The sequence below is a fragment of the Rutidosis leptorrhynchoides genome, chromosome 2, assembly GCF_046630445.1.
Source record: "Rutidosis leptorrhynchoides isolate AG116_Rl617_1_P2 chromosome 2, CSIRO_AGI_Rlap_v1, whole genome shotgun sequence".
Taxonomy (NCBI): domain Eukaryota; kingdom Viridiplantae; phylum Streptophyta; class Magnoliopsida; order Asterales; family Asteraceae; genus Rutidosis; species Rutidosis leptorrhynchoides.
The window spans coordinates 709618130-709640217 of record NC_092334.1 but is presented as its reverse complement, the minus strand read 5'-3'; the positions used below and the strand labels follow the sequence as shown (position 1 = coordinate 709640217).

General features: G+C 35.2%; 2 pseudogenes; one reads left to right on the top strand and one right to left on the bottom strand.

Annotated features, from left to right (window-relative positions):
- Positions 1–2035: 2035 nt before the first annotated feature.
- Positions 2036–20723, top strand: LOC139890455 (uncharacterized; annotated as a pseudogene).
- LOC139894904 (small nucleolar RNA R71) lies at positions 2175–2288 on the bottom strand (annotated as a pseudogene).
- Positions 20724–22088: the final 1365 nt, after the last annotated feature.

Genomic DNA, 22088 nt, shown 5'->3' with positions numbered 1-22088 from the left:
ATTCCTCTTGACGGAATACGAATCAATGATAAACTCCATTTTATCGAAGAACCTGTTGAAATCATGGACCGTGAGGTCAAACAATTAAAACAAAGCAAAATACCGATAGTTAGGGTTCGTTGGAATGCTAGACGAGGACCCGAGTTTACTTGGGAACGTGAAGATCAAATGAAGCAAAAGTATCCACATTTGTTCACTGATATCGCTCATGAAACAGGTACTACTCAAAATTTTGGGACGAAATTTTCTTTAACGGGGAGGTACTGTGATGACTCGGAAAATTTCAACTAATTTAAACTAATTCTCTATACGATTTATTGTTTTGACACATTAAACAAAGTCTGTTAGATTGAGTCTCAAAATTTTCGAACTGTTTCATATATACAATTACCTTTGACTACTCTCGACGATTCATGAACAATTATATGTATGTGTATATATATATATATATATATATATATATATATATATATATATATATATATATATACAAGTAAAAACGACTTTCCTACAGTAAAACCCTATTTGCTACAGTAAAAATTACTTTGCTACAGTAAAACACTATTTGCTACAGTAAAATACTATTTGCTACAGTGAAACCGTATTTTGCTACAATGAAAACGACTTTGCTACAGTGATTTGCTACAGTAAACACTATTTGCTACAGTGAACACTATTTGCTACAGTAAAACACTATTTGATGTCGACGAACTAGCAAACAAAAACGGAAAAGGCGGCCATGCTATCGCATGGCAAAATTCATATTTTATTTTCATATGTAATTTAAATTTTAATTTATAATTATAATTATAATTTTAATTTAATTTTAATAATAATAAAGTATACTCGAGGGTGTTTTAATTCGGGTTTCAAACCTCTTTAAGCTAAGGAAATATTGGATATTGTTCGGGGTATTGTTCTTGAATCCAATGCCAACCATACAGTCGTCTACCATCATTACGTCTACGCAATTTGCCAACAATATTGAGTCTCAATATTGAACTGTGAGTTATAGATCCCTTTTTAAATACTTTAAATATTTTTGGGCTGAGAATACATGCAATTTATTTTAAACGCGATAAGACACAAGTACATACTAAATTCTACACTAAGTTAAACCGGAAATCCCTTAGCTTTGGTAACTAGTAGCTGCCAGTACATAGGATATGGACTGGTGGGCGCGAATAATTGTATATGGATCTATAGGGCTTGACATCCCCGTCCGAGCTAGAGCGCTAGCCTTTTAACGGACGTATGTTATTTGAGTTTAAGACACGTTGGTTTGCGTGTATTAAAACGAATGGGGTAATTATCACTATAGCATTAAGTTTAGTTACCAGGGTGCTCTGTTACGTAGAATCTATTGATAAACTTTTGATGAAATCTTGTGGTCTATCTTTATATATGTTTATGACTCGAGCAATTAAACCTATAACTCACCAACATTCGTGTTAATTTTTTAGCATGTTTTATTCTCAGGTCCTTAGAATGCTTCCGCTGTGATGTGCTTGTTGCCTGCATGGAGTCTCTCATGCTTTGTACAAAGTTTATTGCATTCAAAATAAAACTGCGTTGTGTAATAAATAATTGGACTGTGATGTCAACCTGTAAATTAAATACTTATGTATTTCGGGGTTTTGCTTATACCTAAGCACTCGCCCACATGTTTATAACTTTATATGTTTAGAAAGTCACTTATTTTAATGAATGCAATATTTTATTAAAACGTATCATATAGAGGTCAAAACCTCACTGTGGAATCAATGATTAACGTGCCGCGTCAATAGTGATTTTGACGGGTCATTACAACGACCAAGAGGAGTAGACACCTACTACCAACCGGGTGATTTTGAGGATGATTCACCCATTGTTTATCCTGCACTGGCAGGAGGAAACAACCGACGATTTGAGGTCCGACCTCAACTCATTTCGATCTTGCCAACCTACCGAGGTATGGTTAATGAGGAACCATATGAACACATCACTGAATTTAATGAGATATGTGCTACTAATCAGGTAAACGGTTTCACTGATGATGAGGTACGTCTTTGATTATTTTCTTATTCACTTAAGGATAAGTGAAAAAGATGGTTTCTCTCCTTGCCCGCCCGGAGTATTAATACTTGGGCGGAAATGAAAAAATGATTTTTAGAAGAATTTTACCCCATAAGTAAAACTTCAGACATGCGTACGCAAATAAAATCTTTTAAACAATTACCGGGTGAATTATTTCATGAAGCGTATGAACGTTTGAAGGAGTTACTTAGGGCATGCCCACACCATGAGATCCCAAAGTGGGAATTGGTTAAAGTTTTCTATGATAGTTTGGATTCCCAAAACAGGCAATTTCTTTTGGCAGCTAGTGGTGGGGCATTTTTAACTCAGTCTAGTGATGATGAATGGATGTTCTTTGAACAGTTAAGCAAGGGTTCAAAAACCCAAGCTTCAATTAATCGTAAACAACCTAGTACCTCCCGAGTAAATCATGTTTCCGACTCGTGAAGTTCATCTAGGAACTTAGAGCAAGAATTAGATGATTTGAAAATGCTTATATTTAATAACCCAAATCGGGGTCTTGCTTGTAATATTTCGCAGGTTCAGGAAGTGTGTAAGATTTGTGGAGATCCTTCTCATTTTGCATACGGATGCAGAAACGGGGTTCCACCGGTGAATCGGCAATTAGTGGAAGAGCAAGTTAACGAAGTTCAGGGGCGGAGATTTGATCCATACTCCAACACGTATAATCTGGGTTGGAGAAACCATCCTAATTTTAGTTGGAGCAATAACAACGCTCTGAATGCTAACCAAGGGAACCAACTTGGACCACAAAACAACTTTCAAAACCAGGGTAACTTTCAGAACCAAGGCAACTACCAAAAAAACTATCAAAATCCTTATCCCAACAACCGAAACCAAAACCAAAACAATTACCAAAATCAAGGCCAAAACAAAAACCAAAATCAAAACAGTGTTTCACCCAATCAACCATTTAGCTCGGATGCCAAGATGGATGCGTTTATCTCTGAAATGCGAAAAATGATAGAAGTGCAAAATAAGTCGATTGGTGCATTGGCTAAGGAGATCGGTAATATAGCGGAAAGTAAGGGAAACAGGGAACCAGGTACAATTCCAAGCTACACGGTTCTAAATCTGAATCTTAAGGATCAAGGAAAAGGGCATAGTGTTAACATGGTAGGTACCTTGAGAAGTGGAAAGAAGTATGACAACAAGGTTGGTGAAAAAGAGGTAGTGCAACAAGAGTCAAGTAAGTCTCCTATTGTTCTTGATGAGGAAGAGGTAAGTGAAGTTGATGACCAGGGAAAAGGGGTGAAAAATAAGGAACCAATTGTTAATGAGACCGGGAAACTGGAGACGGAATCAAAATCCATCCCATTTCCCAAGGCCTTAGAGTCCCCAAACCAATTCCCTTATGGGAAAAAGGGACCACAACCAGAGGACATGTGGGAAATGTTTAAACAGGTTAAGATAAATTTACCCCTCCTCGATGCTATTAGGCAAGTCCCGTCTTATGCTAAATTTTTAAAGGACCTTTGCACTCAAAAGAGGAAGCAAAGGGCAACTTTACCCAAAAAGGTGGAGCTAACCGAGCACCTAAGTGCGGCTGTTTTGGGTACACTTCCACCTAAGTTTAAGGACCCAGGGACCCCATTGATAGCTGTGACTGTAGGAAACGTGAATGTGAAAAAGGCGTTATTGGACCTAGGAGCTAGCATAAATATTTTACCCTTTTGTCTAGTTGACCGATTTGAATTGGGTTTAATGAAAAGAACCGACATAATTATTCAACTAGCGGACCAGTCAATCAAAATGCCTAGGGGGATATTAGAAGATGTGATAGTAAAAGTGGAGGATTTCTATTACCCAGTTGACTTTGTCGTTATGGATATTGAACCTAGGAATAGAGATGCCCAACCCACTATAATCTTGGGACGCCCATTTTTGGCCACCATTTGTAGTGACCCGAACTTTTCCATGTTTATATATATTAAATGAAATTGATATTTACATGATTAAGTATTTCCAACATGTTAAGCAATCAAACTTGTTAAGACTTGATTAATTGAAATATGTTTCATATAAACAATTGACCACCCAAGTTGACCGGTGATTCACGAACGTTAAAACTTGTAAAAACTATATGATGACACATATATGATTATATATATAGTTAACATGATATTATGATAAGTAAGTATCTCATTAGGTATTTTAACAATGAGTTATATACATAAAATTGTGTTTATTGAATTAAGAAACTCGAAACGATATATATAACGATTATCGTTATAACAACGTCTTACTAATTACATATGAATCATATTAAGATATTGTTACACTATGTTTAATCATGATAAATGATAAGTAAACATGTCATTATGTATATTAACAATGAACTAAATATGTAAAAAACAAGACTACTAACTTAAGGATTTCGAAACGAGACATATATGTAACGATTATCGTTGTAACGACATTTAAATGTATATATATCATATTAAGATATATTAATATATCATAATATCATGATAATATAATAATTTAACATCTCATTAGATATAATAAACATTGAGTTAACAATATTTAATAAGATCGTTAACTTAAAGGTTTCAAATCAACATTTACATGTAACGACTAATGATGACTTAACGACTCAGTTAAAATGTATATACATGTAGTGTTTTAATATGTATTAATACACTTTTTAAAGACTTCAATACACTTATAAAAATACTTCTACTTAACAAAAATGCTTACAATTACATCCTCGTTCAGTTTCATCAACAATTCTACTCGTATGCACCCGTATTCGTACGCGTACAATACACAGCTTCTAAATGTATGTACTATTGGTATGTACACTCTAATGATTAGCTCTTAGTAGCCCATGTGAGTCACCTAACACATGTGGAAACCATCATTTGGCAACTAGCATGAAATATCTCATAAAATTACAAAAATATTAGTAATCATTCATGACTTATTTACATGAAAACAAAATTACATATCCTTTATATCTAATCCATATACTAACGATCAAAAACACCTACAAACACTTTCATTATTCAATTTTCTTCATCTATTTAATCTCTATCAAGTTCCATCTTCAAGTTCTAAGTGTTCTTCATAAATTCTACAAGTTCTAGTTTCATAAAAACAAGAATACTTCCAAGTTTACTAGCTCACTTCCAATCTTGTAAAGTGATCATCCAACCTCAAGAAATCCTTGTTATTTACAGTAAGATATCATTCTAAATCAAGATAATACTCGTATACAAACTTTGGTTCAGTTCCTATAACTATAACTATCTTAATTCGAGTGATAATCTTACTTGAACTTGTTTTCGTGTCATGATTCTACTTCAAGAACTTTCAAGCCATCCAAGATCCTTTGAAGCTAGATAATTTCTTGTCACTTCCAGTAGGTTTACCTACTAAACTTGAGATATTAATGATGTTCATAACATCATTCGATTCATACATATAAAACTATCTTATTCGAAGATTTGAACATGTAATCACTAGAACATAGTTTAGTTAATTCTAAACTTGTTCGCAAAAAAAAGTTAATCCTTCTAACTTGACTTTTAAAATCAACTAAACACATGTTATATATCTATATGATATGCTAACTTAATGATTTAAAACCGGAAAACACGAAAAACACCGTAAAACCGGATATACGCTGTCGTAGTAACACCGCGGACTGTTTTGGGTTGGTTAATTAAAAACTATGATAAACTTTGATTTAAAAGTTGTTCTTCTGGGAAAATGATTTTTTTTATGAACATGAAACTATATACAAAAATCATGGTTAAACTCAAAGTGGAAGTATATTTTCCAAAATGGTCATCTAGACGTCGTTCTTTCGACTGAAATGACTACCTTTATAAAAATGGCTTGTAACTTATATTTCCGACTATAAACCTATACTTTTTATGTTTAGATTCATAAAATAGAGTTCAATATGAAACCATAGCAATTTTATTCACTCAAATCGGATTTAAAACGAAGAAGTTATGGGTAAAACAAGGTTGGATATTTTTTGATTGTTGTAGCTACGGGAAATATTGTAACAATTCTATACAAATCATATCCTAGCTAACTTATATTGTATTATACATGTATTCTAATATATTATGTAATCTTGGGATACCATAGACACGTATGCAAATGTTTTGACATATCATATCGACCCATGTATATATATTATTTGGAACAACCATAGACACTCTATATGCAGTAATGTTGAAGTTAGCTATACAGGGTTGAGGTTGATTCTAAAAATATATATACTTTGAGTTGTGATCTAGCCTGAGACGTGTATGCACTGGGTCGTGGATTGATTCAAGATAATATATATCGATTTATTTCTGTACATCTAACTGTGGACAACTAGTTGTAGGTTACTAACGAGGACAGCTGACTTAATAAACTTAAAACAGTAAAAAAAAGTATTAAAAATGTTGTAAATATATTTTGAACATACTTTGATATATATGTACATATTTGTTATAGGTTCGTGAATCGACCTGTGGCCAAGTCTTACTTCCCGACGAAGTAAAAATCTGTGAAAGTGAGTTATAGTCCCACTTTTAAAATCTAATATTTTGGGATGAGAATACATGCAGTTTTATAAATGTTTTACGAAATAGACACAAGTAATTGAAACTACATTATATGGGTGAATGATTAAAGCCAAATATGCCCCTTTTGCTTGGTAACCTAAGAATTAGTAAACCGATCTACTAATTGACGCGAATCCTAAAGATAGATCTATTGGGCCTAACGAACCCCATCCAAAGTATCGGATGCTTTAGTACTTCGAATTCGTTTATATCATGTCCGAAGGATTTCCCGGAATGATAGGGGATATTCTTATATACATCTTGTTAATGTCGGTTACCAGGTGTTCACCATATGAATGAATTTTATCTCTATGTATGGGATGTATATTGAAATATGAAATCTTGTGGTCTATTATTATGATTTGATAATATATAGGTTAAACCTATAACTCACCAACATTTTTGTTGACGTTTTAAGCATGTTTATTCTCAGGTGAATACTAAGAGCTTTCGCTGTTGCATACTAAAATAAGGACAAGATTCGGAGTCCATGCTTGTATGATATTATGTAAAAACTGCATTCAAGAAACTTATTTTTGATGTAATATATTCTTATTGTAAACCATTATGTAATGGTCATGTGTAAACGGTATATTTTAGATTATCATTATTTGATAATCTACGTAATGCTTTTTAAACCTTTATTGATAAAATAAAGGTTATGGTTGTTTTAAAAATGAATGCAGTCTTTGAAAAACGTCTCATATAGAGGTCAAAACCTCGCGACAAAATCAATTAATATGGAACGTTTATAATCAATATGAACGGGACATTTCAGTTGGTATCCGAGCGTTGGTCTTAGAGAACCAGAAAATTACATTAGTGTGTCTTACCGAGTTTGTTAGGATGCATTAGTGAGTCTGGACTTCGACCGTGTTTTTCTTCAAAAACGATTGCTTAACATTTTTTTGTTGGAAACTATATATTATTAACATATAAATATCATGTGTATATTAATCTCTTAACGTGTTTGATATTGTGTGATAGATGTCTACCTCTAGTACAAATCCCATTGATTCACCTAATAATAATGAACAGTCGAATATATTTTGGAAAGATTCACAAATTCCCGAAGAGGAACCGGAAGAGGAGGAACCGGAAGAGGAGGAACTGGAAGAAGAGGAACTGGAAGAAGAGGAACCAGAAGAGGAGGAATTAGAAGAGGAGGAACCAGAAGAAGAAGAGGTTCCGAAGGAAGAAATATTGATACCTATAGTAAATCGATTAAATAAAAGAAAATCCTCAACCAATGGACCAAAGTTAATAATGGTCAATGGTGTTTCCGCCGAGGAAGCAAAATATTGGGAAGATTACCAATTTTCTGATGAATCGGATCCCGATGAGGATTTCGATGATGTTATAGAAATTACCTCGACCCAATTTAATAAAGCGAAAGAAAATAATAAGGGAAAAGGTATAAAAATAGAGAAACCCGATTCCAACCCCGATGAACTTTATATGTATCGACAACATCCGTATTTCCTAAAATGTAACAATGACCCGGGAACCTCTAAATCACCAGGTTTTTCTAAACCATTATGGAAAATGACGGCTCGTATTAGAGGAACACCATATATTCCTAGAAAATTAGGAAAACGAACCAAGTCCGAAGAAGAAGAAACCAGTGATTCAGATTAGAGGGTTGTAATCATGTTGTGTATTATATGTATTGTAGTGTTCTTGTACTTTTATGTTCTATGTAAAAATTGCTTGTATTGTTTGTTAATTATCTTTTACGAATATAATCCTTGTCTATTTTACAGTATAAAACAAAATGGACGTTAAGGGTAGACAACTAAATATTTTAGAAGACCTACCAGAGGATATGATTGAGGAAATCTTGTCTAGAGTCGGTCAGAATTCATCAGCACATTTAGTTATGTCGAAATTAACTTGTCAAATATTTGAAAGACTTTCCAGAAATGCCTTAGTTTATAAAAGGATTTCCTTTGATAGGTGGGGTATATCACATTGGGGAGACTGTAAGTTACACCGTGTTTTCTTTAAAGCATTAAATGCGGGGAACCCAAATGCAATTTTACGCTACGGGTTAAGAACCTATTTTGACTCAACATATCCCAACATAGGATTTCGTGAATTAGAAAGAGCTTCTAACATGCAACATAAAGAAGCATGTTATGCTTACGGGTTAGTGATGTTCGCTTCTTACCAAAGTGAGAAAAAGAACATCGGATTGCAACTTTTAAATAAAACCTTCCCACAAGTGACGGATTCAGTAGTTGGGGTGAGAAACAAGGTTTTTAGATTATTACGGGGCTGTTGGACATTACGAAACCCTCGTCCTTTTGATGACATTACAACATGCTGCCTAGCCAATGGTCATAACGGTTATTTTCCACAAGACCAAGGATGGGAAGTCGTCTTAGTAAAACCAGAATGCATGACTTATTTCTGGACTTATGAATTACGTGTCTTTATTTCCTTTGCTGAACAACTTGTGTATTAACTAGATTTATCTTCAAAACTGTCCTGTATCATAGTGTACTATATTTCATGTTATATGTAATATAGCGAAGTTGTAAGTTTGAAGAATATTTGTATGTGATATATTATTATAATCAGTTTTTCACATGGAATTGTAGTAGTTGAATTGTATATTAGCTACTAAGTATGAACTTAACGGGTAGGTAGTACCCGAATTTAAACTTATAAAACTCTAATATGAAGAAAAAACTTTTATAAATGAGTTCATATTATGCTACGAAATACTATTGACTACTCTTAATATTCTGTATGATTAACTCGATTTAGTTGGCTATTTTGAAGGAAATGGCACCGACTACTCGACACACCATGAATATGAGCGAAAAGGAATTTCGTACCTTTATTGCTGCAAACATAGCCGCAGTACAGGCTGCGCTACATACCAACAATAACTCTGAATCTAGCAATGCAGCTAACGGTGTAAGAAATCGTGTAGGATGCTCCTACAAAGAATTCACTTCCTGCAAACCTTTGGAATTTGATGGAACCGAAGGACCAATTGGATTGAAACGGTGGACCGAGAAAGTCGAATCGGTGTTTTTCATAAGTAAGTGTACTGAAGAGGACAAAGTTAAGTACGCTACGCATACCTTCACAGGTACTGTGTTAACGTGGTGGAACACCTAACTTGAACAGGTAGGACAAAATGCTGCTTACGCACTATCGTAGTCGGCATTCAAGCAATTGATGAACGAGCAGTACCGTCCTAGAAACGAAGTCAATAAACTCAAGGTAGAACTTAGAGAGTTACGAACACAAGGGTTCGACGTTACCACATATGAATGACGATTCACAGAGTTGTGCCTATTGTGTCCGGAAGCATTCGAAGATGAAGAAGAGAAGATCGATGCGTTTGTAAAAGGGTTACCAGTAAGGATTCAAGAAGATGTGAGTTCACACGAGCCCGCTTCTATACAGAAGGCAAGTCGAATGGCTCATAAACTCATAAATCAGATTGAGGGAAGAATTAAAGAGTAGGCGGCCAAAGAAGCCAACACGAAACAACTCAAGAGGAAGTGGGAGGAAAACGATGACAAGAGTCACCAGTAAAACAACAACAACAATTACAACCACAATCGCAACAACTATCCCAACAACCCAACAACAATCGCAACAATAACCGCAATCCTAACAATAACTACAACAAACATCCCAACAACAACAACAACTACAACAACCGTTTCAATAACAATAACAATCCCAACAACAACCTCAATAACAACAACGGCAACAAAAACCAAAAACAGCCATGTCATAGGTGTGAAGAAAATCATCAGGGGTTTTGCATGACATTTTGCAACAGATGTAAAAGAAATGGTCATTGCGCGATAAAGTGTGAGGTCTACGGACCAAAGTTTAACAGAACTAAAGGAACAAATAATGTCGGAACAAGTAATGCCGAAACGAATAGTGTCAGAGCAAGTAATACCAACGCTGTTTGTTATAAATGTGGAAAACTGGGCCACATTATTAGAAATTGCCCGAATCAGGGGAATACTAATGGGCAGGGCCATGGAAGAGTTTTCAATATTAATGCGACAGAAGCACAGGAAGACCCGTAGCTTGTTACGGGTACGTTTCTTATTGACGATAAATCTGCTTATGTTTTATTTGATTCGGGTGCGGATAGAAGCTATATGAGTAAAGAATTTTGTGCTAAATTAAGTTGCCCATTGACGCCTTTGGATAGTAAATTTTTACTCGAATTAGCAAACGGTAAATTAATTTCAGCAGATAATATATGTTGGGAGAGAGAAATTAAACTGGGGGATGAAACGTTTAAAATTGATTTAATACCAGTCGAGTTAGGGAGTTTTGATGTAATAATTGGCATGGACTGGTTGAAAAAGGTGAGAGCAGAGGTCGTTTGTTACAAAACTGCGATTCGCATTATGCGTGAAAAAGGAAAACCTTTAATGGTGTACGGAGAAAAGAACAACGCGAAATTAAATCTTATTAGTAGTTTGAAGGCGCAAAAACTAATAAGAAAAGGTTATTACGTCATTCTAGCACACATCGAGGAAGTTAAACCTGAAGAAAAGAACATCAGTGATGTTCCCGTCGCAAAAGAATTTTTCGATGTATTTCCGAAAGAATTACCGGGATTACCCCCACATCGATCCGTTGAATTTCAAATAGACCTTGTATCAGGAGCTGCACCAATAGCTCGTGCTCCATACAGACTCGCACCCAGCGAAATGAAAGAATTACAAAGTCAGTTACAGGAACTTTTAGAGCGTGGTTTCATTTGACCAAGCACATCACCATGGGGAGCTCCTGTTTTGTTTGTCAAGAAGAAAGATGGTACATTTAGGCTGTGTATCGACTACCGAGAGTTGAACAAACTTACCATCAAGAACCGCTACCCACTACCGAGAATCGACGACTTATTTGATCAACTACAAGGCTCGTCTGTTTATTCGAAGATCGATTTACGTTCTGGATATCATCAAATGCGGGTGAAAGAGGATGATTTTCCAAAGACTGCTTTTAGGATGCGTTACGGTCATTACGAGTTTATGGTTATGCCGTTTGGATTGACTAATGCACCAGCTGTGTTCATGGACCTCATGAACCGAGTGTGTGGGCCATATCTTGACAAGTTTATCATTGTTTTCATCGATGACATACTTATTTACTCGAAGAATGATCAAGAGCACGAAGAACATTTGAGAAAAGTGCTAGAGTTGCTGAGAAAAGAAAAATTGTACGCTAAGTTTTCAAAGTGTACATTTTGGTTGGAAGAAGTTCAATTTCTCGGTCACATAGTGAACAAAGAAGGTATTTAGGTGGATCCAGCAAAGATTGAAACCGTTGAAAAGTGGGAAACCCCGAAAACTCCGAAACACATACGCCAGTTTTTAGGACTAGCTGGTTACTACAGAAGGTTCATCTAAGACTTTTCCAGAATAGCAAAACCCTTGACTGCATTAACGCATAAAGGGAAGAAATTTGAATGGAAAGATGAACAAGAGAAAGCATTTCAATTGTTAAAGAAAAAGTTAACTGCGGTACCTAATTGTCATTACCTGAAGGGAATGATGATTTTGTGATATATTGTGACGCCTCAAAGCAAGGTCTCGGTTGTGTATTAATGCAACGAATGAAAGTAATTGCTTATGCGTCTAGACAATTGAAGATTCACGAACAGAATTATACGACGCATGATTTGGAATTAGGCGCTATTGTTTTTGCATTAAAGACTTGGAGGCAATACTTATATAGGGTCAAAAGTATTATATATACCGACCACAAAAGTCTTCAACACATATTTAATCAGAAACAACTGAATATGAGGCAGCGTAGGTGGATTGAATTGTTGAATGATTACTACTTTGAGATTCGTTACCACCCGGGGAAGGCAAATCTGGTAGCCGACGCCTTGAGCAGAAAGGACAGAGAACCCATTCGAGTAAAAGCTATGAATATAATGATTCACACTAACCTTACTACTCAAATAAAGGAGGCGCAACAAGGAGTTTTAAAAGAGGGAAATTTAAAGGATGAAATACCCAAATGATCGGAGAAGCATCTTAATATTCGGGAAGACGGAACCCGGTATAGGGCTGAAAGAATTTGGGTAACAAAATTTGGAGATATTAGAGAAATGGTACTTAGAGAAGCTCATAAAACCAGATACTCAATATATCCTGGAACGGGGAAGATGTACAAGGATCTCAAGAAACATTTTTGGTGGCCAGGTATGAAAGCCGATGTTTCTAAGTACGTAGCGGAATGTTTGACGTGTTTTAAGGTCAAAGCGGAGCATCAGAAACCATCAGGTCTACTTCAACAACCCGAAATCCCGGAATGGAAATGGGAAAACATTACCATGGATTTCATCACTAAATTGCCAAGGACTGCAAGTGGTTTTGATACTATTTGGGTAATAGTTGATCGTCTCACCAAATCAGCACACTTCCTGCCAATAAGAGAAGATGACAAGATGGAGAAGTTAGCACGACTGTATTTGAAGGAAGTCGTCTCCAAACATGGAATACTAATCTCTATTATCTCTGATAGGGATGGCAGATTTATTTCAAGATTCTGGCAGACATTACAGCAAGCATTAGGAACTCGTCTAGACATGAGTGCTGCCTATCATCCACAAACTGATGGGTAGAGCGAAAGGATGATACAAACGCTTGAAGACATGCTACGAGCATGTGTTATTGATTTCGGAAACAGTTGAGATCGACATCTACCGTTAGCAGAATTTTCCTACAACAACAGCTACCATTCAAGCATTGAGATGGCGTCGTTTGAAGCATTTTATGGTAGAAAGTGCAGGTCTCCGATTTGTTGGAGTGAAGTGGGGGATAGACAGATTACGGGTTCGGAGATAATACAAGAAACTACCGAGAAGATCATCCAAATTCAACAACGGTTGAAAACCGCCCAAAGTCGACAAAAGAGCTACGTCGACATTAAAAGAAAAGATATAGAATTTGAAATTGGAGAGATGGTCATGCTTAAGGTTTCACCTTGGAAAGGCGTTGTTCGATTTGGTAAACGAGAAAAATTAAATCCAAGGTATATTGGACCATTCAAGATTATTGATCGTGTCGGGCCAGTAGCTTACCGACTTGAGTTACCTCAACAACTCGCGGCTGAACATAACACTTTCCACGTCTCGAATTTGAAGAAATGTTTTGCTAAAGAAGATCTCACTATTCCGTTAAACGAAATCCAAATCAATGAAAAACTTCAATTCATCGAAGAACCCGTCGAAATAATGGATCGTGAGGTTAAAAGACTTAAACAAAATAAGATACCAATTGTTAAGGTTCGATGGAATGCTTGTAGAGGACTCGAGTTCACCTGGGAACGAGAAGATCAGATGAAGAAGAAATACCCGCACTTATTTTCAGAAGATACGTCAACACCTCCAACTGCTTAAAATTTCGGGACGAAATTTATTTAACGGGTAGGTACTGTAGTGACCCGAACTTTTCCATGTTTATATATATTAAATGAAAATGATATTTACATGATTAAGTGTTTCCAACATATTAAGCAATCAAACTTGTTAAGACTTGATTAACTGAAATATGTTTCATATAGACAATTGACCACCCAAGTTGACCGGTGATTCACGAACGTTAAAACTTGTAAAAACTATATGATGAAATATATATGATTATATATATAGTTAACATGATATTATGATAAGTAAGTATCTCATTAGGTATTTTAACAATGAGTTATATACATAAAATTGTGTTTATTGAATTAAGAAACTCGAAACGATATATATATATAACGATTATCGTTATAACAACGTCTTACTAATTACATATGAATCATATTAAGATATTGTTACACTATGTTTAATCATGATAAATGATAAGTAAACATGTCATTATGTATATTAACAATGAACTACATATGTAAAAAACAAGACTACTAACTTAAGGATTTCGAAACGAGACATATATGTAACGATTATCGTTGTAACGACATTTAAATGTATATATATCATATTAAGATATATTAATATATCATAATATCATGATAATATAATAATTTAACATCTCATTAGATATAATAAACATTGAGTTAACAACATTTAACAAGATCGTTAACTTAAAGGTTTCAAATCAACATTTACATGTAACGACTAACGATGACTTAACGACTCAGTTAAAATGTATATACATGTAGTGTTTTAATATGTATTCATACACTTTTGAAAGACTTCAAGACACTTATCAAAATACTTCTACTTAACAAAAATGCTTACAATTACATCCTCGTTCAGTTTCATCAACAATTCTACTCGTATGCACCGTATTCGTACTCGTACAATACACAGCTTCTAAATGTATGTACTATTGGTATGTACACTCTAACGATCAGCTCTTAGCAGCCCATGTGAGTTACCTAACACATGTGGGAACCATCATTTGGCAACTAGCATGAAATATCTCATAAAATTACAAAAATATTAGTAATCATTCATGACTTATTTACATGAAAACAAAATTACATATCCTTTATATCTAATCCATATACCAACGACCAAAAACACCTACAAATACTTTCATTCTTCAATTTTCTTCATCTATTTGATCTCTCTTAAGTTCCATCTTCAAGTTCTAAGTGTTCTTCATAAATTCTACAAATTCTAGTTTCATAAAATCAAGAATACTTCCAAGTTTACTAGCTCACTTCCAATCTTGTAAAGTGATCATCCAACCTCAAGAAATCCTTGTTGTTTACTGTAAGATATCATTCTAAATCAAGGTAATACTCATATACAAACTTTGATTCAGTTCCTATAACTATAACTATCTTAATTCGAGTGATAATCTTACTTGAACTTGTTTTCGTGTCATGATTCTACTTCAAGAACTTTCAAGCCATCCAAGATCCTTTGAAGCTAGATCATTTCTTGTCACTTCCAGTAGGTTTACCTACTAGACTTGAGGTAGTAATGATGTTCATAACATCATTCGATTCATACATATAAAACTATCTTATTCGAAGATTTGAACATGTAATCACTAGAACATAGTTTAGTTAATTCTAAACTTGTTCGCAAACAAAAGTTAATCCTTCTAACCTGACTTTTATAATCAACTAAAAACATGTTCTATATCTATATGATATGCTAACTTAATGATTTAAAATCGAAAAACACGAAAAACACCGTAAAATCGGATATACGCTGTCGTAGTAACACCGCGGGCTGTTTTGGGCTAGTTAATTAAAAAAATATGATAAACTTTGATTTAAAAGTTGTTCTTATGGGAGAATGATTTTTCTTATGAACATGAAACTATATCCAAAAATCATGGTTAAACTCAAAGTGGAAGTATGTTTTCCAAAATGGTCATCTAGACTTCGTTCTTTCGACTGAAATGACTACCTTTACAAAAACGACTTGTAACTTATATTTTTGACTATAAACCTATAATTTTTATGTTTAGATTCATAAAATAGAGTTCAATATGAAACCATAGCAATTTGATTCACTCAAATCGAATTTAAAATGAAGAAGTTATGGGTAAAACAAGGTTGGATATTTTTTGATTGTTGTAGCTACGGGAAATATTGTAACAATTCTATACAAATCATATCCTAGCTAACTTATATTATATTATACATGTATTCTAATATATTATGTAATCTTGGGATACCATAGACACGTATGCAAATGTTTGGACATATCATATCGACCCATGTATATATATTATTTGGAACAACCATAGACACTCTATATGCAGTAATGTTGAAGTTAGCTATATAGGGTTGAGGTTGATTCCAAAAATATATATACTTTGAGTTGTGATCTAGCCTGAGACGTGTATACACTGGATCGTGGATTGATTCAAGATAATATATATCGATTTATTTCTGTACATCTAACTGTGGATAACTAGTTGTAGGTTACTAACGAGGACAGCTGACTTAATAAACTTAAAACAGTAAAAAAAGTATTAAAAATGTTGTAAATATATTTTGAACATACTTTGATATATATGTACATATTTGTTATAGGTTCGTGAATCGACCAGTGGCCAAGTCTTACTTCCCTACGAAGTAAAAATCTGTGAAAGTGAGTTATAGTCCCACTTTTAAAATCTAATATTTTGGGATGATAATACATGCAGTTTTATAAATGTTTTACGAAATAGACACAAGTAATTGAAACTACATTATATGGGTGAATGATCGAAGCCGAATATGCCCCTTTTGCTTGGTAACCTAAGAATTAGTAAACCGATCTACTAATTGACGCGAATCCTAAAGGTAGATCTATTGGGCCTAACGAACCCCATCCAAAGTACCGGATGCTTTAGTACTTCGAATTCGTTTATATCATGTCCGAAGGATTTCCCGAAATGTTAAGGGATATTCTTATATGCATCTTGTTAATGTCGGTTACCAGGTGTTCACCATATGAATGAATTTTATCTCTATGTATGGGATGTATATTGAAATATGAAATCTTGTGGTCTATTATTATGATTTGATAATATATAGGTTAAACCTATAACTTACCAACATTTTTGTTGACGTTTTAAGCATGTTTATTCTCAGGTGATTATTAAGAGCTTGCGCTGTTGCATACTTAAATAAGGACAAGATTTGGAGTCCATGCTTGTATGATATTATGTAAAAACTGCATTCAAGAAACTTATTTTTGATGTAATATATTCTTATTGTAAACCATTATGTAATGGTCGTGTGTAAACGGTATATTTTAGATTATCATTATTTGATAATCTACGTAATGCTTTTTAAACCTTTATCGATAAAATAAAGGTTATAGTTGTTTTAAAAATGAATGTAGTCTTTGAAAAACGTCTCATATAGAGGTCAAAACCTCGTGACGAAATCAATTAATATGGAACGTTTATAATCAATATGAATGGGACATTTCACCATTAATGCTCACATTAATTGTCGAACGAGAGCTATGGACATATCTTTCGGTAATTGCAAGATGATGATTAATATCTTTAATTCTCTTCATACACCGAATGTCCATGAATGCTATCGGATAGATGTGATTGATGAATTAGTGGAAAAACATACTTCTCACCTAATAACCAACGACCCAGTAGAAATATTTTACTTACGTGACGAAGAGGATGTTGAGTGTGAAGAGGTCAAGGCAGTAGAATTAGCAGTAGCAAGTACAATGGATGCTAGGTTGCCACCGTGGAATCATAAATATGAGCCATTACCTAAATCTATTGATACTAATATGAGACCTTTACTAAAGTCACCACCGACTCTTGAGTTAAAACCCTTACCTTCTCATTTGAAGTATGCATTTTTAGGTACTGATGGCACTTTGCCAGTTATTATTGCTTCAGATTTGACAGGTGTGCAAGAAAAAGCTCTAATGGAAGTGCTTCATAAGTACAAGGCAGCAGTAGGGTGGACGATAGCTGATTTGAAAGGGATAAGTCCCTCAGTGTGTATGCATAGGATAGTTACAGATTCGAAGGTTAAACCTGCTCATGATACGCAACGCAGGTTGAACCCGAATATGCAAGAAGTTGTAAAGAAGGAAGTTCTCAAGTGGTTAGACGCAGGGATTATTTTCCCTATTTCAGACAGTCAGTGGGTAAGCCCCACACAAACAGTGCCAAAGAAAGCTGGGATAACGGTAATGGAAACTGAAGAAGGTGAAAAGATCACAACCCGTCCCGTGATGGGTTAGCGGGTATGTATTGATTACAGGAAGCTGAATGCTGCGACTTCAAAAGATCACTTTCCCTTGCCTTTTATTGATCAAATCATCGAAAAGTTGTCAGGTCAGAAATTTTATTGTTTCATAGATGGGTATTCGGGATATAATCAAATACCTATTCACCCTAATGACCAAGAAAAAACAACTTTTACTTGTCCTTATGTAACTTATGCTTTTAGACGAATGCCTTTTGGTTTATGTAATGCACTTGCTACTTTTCAAAGGTGTATGATGAGTATTTTCTCAGAGTTAATAGGCGAGTCTTTAGAAATTTTCATGGATGATTTTTCAATATTTGGCAAGTCTTTTGAGTCGTGTTTGAATATGTTGGAAAAAGTTTTAAAGAGGTGTACCGACACCAACCTTGTCCTTAGTTGGGAAAAGATCCACTTTATGGTAAGGGAAGGGGTGGTTTTGGGACACATTGTGTCTGAACGGGGATTCAAAGTCGATAGGGCAAAAGTGCAACTTATTTCCATATTACCTCCACCAACCAATGTTAAGGGGGTAAGATCGTTTTTGGGACATGCGGGATTCTATCGTAGGTTTATCAAAGATTTTAGCGTTATTTCTAAACCATTGTGTAATTTGTTATTAAAAGACGCACCTTTTGACTTTGATGACCAATGTAAGGAGGCCTTTAACACCCTTAAGCGTAAGTTGACTGAAGCACCCATTTTGCAATCACCCGATTGGACCAAACCATTTGAAATTATGTGCGACGCTAGTGATTTTGCGGCTGGGGCTGTTTTGGGTCAAAGAGTTGATAGGAAACCGGTTGTTATCTATTATGCTAGTAAGACGTTCTCGGATGCCCAGATGAATTATACCACAACCGAGAAAGAATTATTAGCAGTAGTGTTTGCCTTAGACAAATTTAGATCGTATTTGTGGGGGTCTAAGGTAGTTGTCTTTTCGGACCATAGTGCCCTAAGGCACTTGCTGGAGAAAAAAGAGTCTAAGCCTAGATTGATTAGGTGGATTTTGTTGCTACAAGAGTTTGATTTGGAAATAAGGGATAAAAAGGGTATAGAGAATGTGGTAGCCGACCATTTATCTAGGATACCCCCGCCACCGTTTGACCCTGCTAAACCGATCCAGGAGAATTTTCCGGATGAGTGTTTGTTTAGTGTTGTGTAGGTACATTGGTTCGCGCATATTATTAACTATTTGGTTACTAACAAGATACCGGAACATTGGAACAAGCATAAGAGGGATTACTTTTTATCACAGGTTAAGCATTATATTTGGGAGGACCCGGTTCTTTACCGAATTGGACCCGATCAAATCATAAGAAGATGTGTGGCGGAAGATGAACATAAGGACATTCTAGCTCATTGTCATACTTTTGCATGTGGAGGACACTACGGAGCCAAGAAAACCGGGTACAAAGTACTCGACTCAGGTTTCTTTTGGCCTACTATTTTTAAAGACGCGTGTGAGTATGTTAAAAATTGTGCTAGGTGTCAAAGGATGGGGGAAATCTATAAGCGTAATGAAATGCCCATGAACCCAATTTTGGTTTGTGAAATCTTTGATGTTTGGGGCATAGATTTTATGGGACCCTTTTCACCTTCTTTTTGGTTTGAGTATATACTAGTAGCCGTTGATTATGTCTCCAAGTGGGTGGAGGCTGAGGCTACTCAGACCAATGACCACAAAGTTGTCCTAAAGTTTGTTAAGAAAAATATTTTTTGTCTTCATGGTGTACCTAAGGCCATAATTAGTGATGGGGGTTCGCACTTTAAGAACTCGCATTTTGCTAAACTTTTAAGGGATTATGGGGTAAATCACCGAATTGCTACGCCTTACCATCCCCAAACAAGTGGGCAAGTGGAAGTATCTAATAGGGAATTAAAAAGGATTTTAGAAAAAACCATAAATCCTAATCGCGAAGATTGGTCTTTAAGACTAGACGATGCGCTTTGGGCTTACCGGACAGCTTATAAAACCCCTATTGGTACTTCACCTTATCGACTTGTTTATGGGAAGGCATGTCACTTACCTGTTGAAATTGAGCATCGTGCAGAGTGGCTATTAAACAGGTGAACATGAACATGGATGAGGCAGGAAAAGCAAGAAAGTTTGACCTATCGGCGCTGGATGAGTTGAGACGCGATGCTTATGAAAGTTCAAAAATTTACAAAGAGAAAACGAAAGCATTTCATGATAAGAAAATCGTAAGGCGGACGTTTGAAGTGGGGCAAAGTGTGTGGTTATTTAATTCAAGGCTAAAGTTATTTGCGGGTAAGTTGAGAAGTAAGTGGAACGGTCCCTATGTGGTTACCAAGGTTACTTCATATGGGGCAATTGAAATAAAAGATCCAAAAGGTGGGGAACCGTTCTTAGTTAATGGGCAATGATTGAAAATTGCTTCCGGTTTGTCGCTTGATGATGCTAGGGTAGTTGAAACAATTCGGTTTGAACCCATGAAAGTCCATCAACTTAGAACAATTCGGGTAAATGAATCAAAGAATTATGTTAGTAAAGAGAACATTGATGCGTGGCTTGATCAAAATGTTACTATTAGTCGTATGCCCAATTGTGACATTTGGGATGATGATGGGCGATTTGATGATGCACCCGAGGACGAGGTGTCTGAGGTTATTTCAGATGAATGTTTTGATGTGTTTGATGAAAAGTTGTCATTGGAAGAAGATGTTAAGGGAAGGCCGAAGTTCCGTCGTCAAGAAGAAGATCCAGGGGAAGTATTGTTAGAATTGAGTTTCATTGGAGTATTACCCCACTTTGCTAACGATCATCGTGAATTCAAGGTGATTGCCGATACGGGGTCTACAATTAATATCATGTCATACGTGACGTACAAGCAATTATTTCATGACAAATGTTCTTTATGTTCGTTGACTAAATCCAATGCGGTCATCACACTTGGCAACAATACTAAGTGTCTGGCACTTGGTGTACTTCGTGATGTGATGGTTAGTGTGAAAGGTGTTTTCCTTGAAGTACCATTCACCATTTTTGATATGCCTACGGATGAAGATGTTCTATTGTTAGTCGGGAGTGGATTCATTGCAACCGCAGATTGTAAAATAGACCCGGGTGCAGGTTCTATCACTTTTGAAGGAGGAAACGGAACTTTTAGATTTTGTAATTCTGAAAATATGCGTTTTCCTTCGACATATATAGTTGAGAGAGAATTTGATGAGTGTTATTGTATGATGCTTGGGATACAAGAGGTTAACACAAATGAAGTAGTTAGTGAAGAAATGGTAGAGGATACTATAGACATGGACGAAATCTATCAAAGTGTTGAGTGTGGGGGTATTCGCTTCGATTAACGCTTAGACTCCGAGTTAAGCGAAGATGAACGAGCTGAAATTGTGTATGACTCCATGAAATGAAAGTATAAGGAGTTCAAGAAAGCTAGGAGCGACCACAAGTTAACCGAGAAGATGTTGTTTGTGACAACCCGGAAATTTCTGACCAAATTTAAACTTTATCTTTATATTTTTCCGACACGAAAAGCAAAGTTTGTTAAGTTGAATCTCAAGAAGTGTAAACTGTATTCATACATTCATTTAACCTTGACCAAACCCTGACGATTCACGAACCATTATAATTGAATTGGAAAATATACGTATATATATATATATATATATATATATATATATATATATATATATATATATATATATATATATATATGTATATATATATATGTATATATATATATTTTACAAAAATATAATATTAACTTAGTCGTA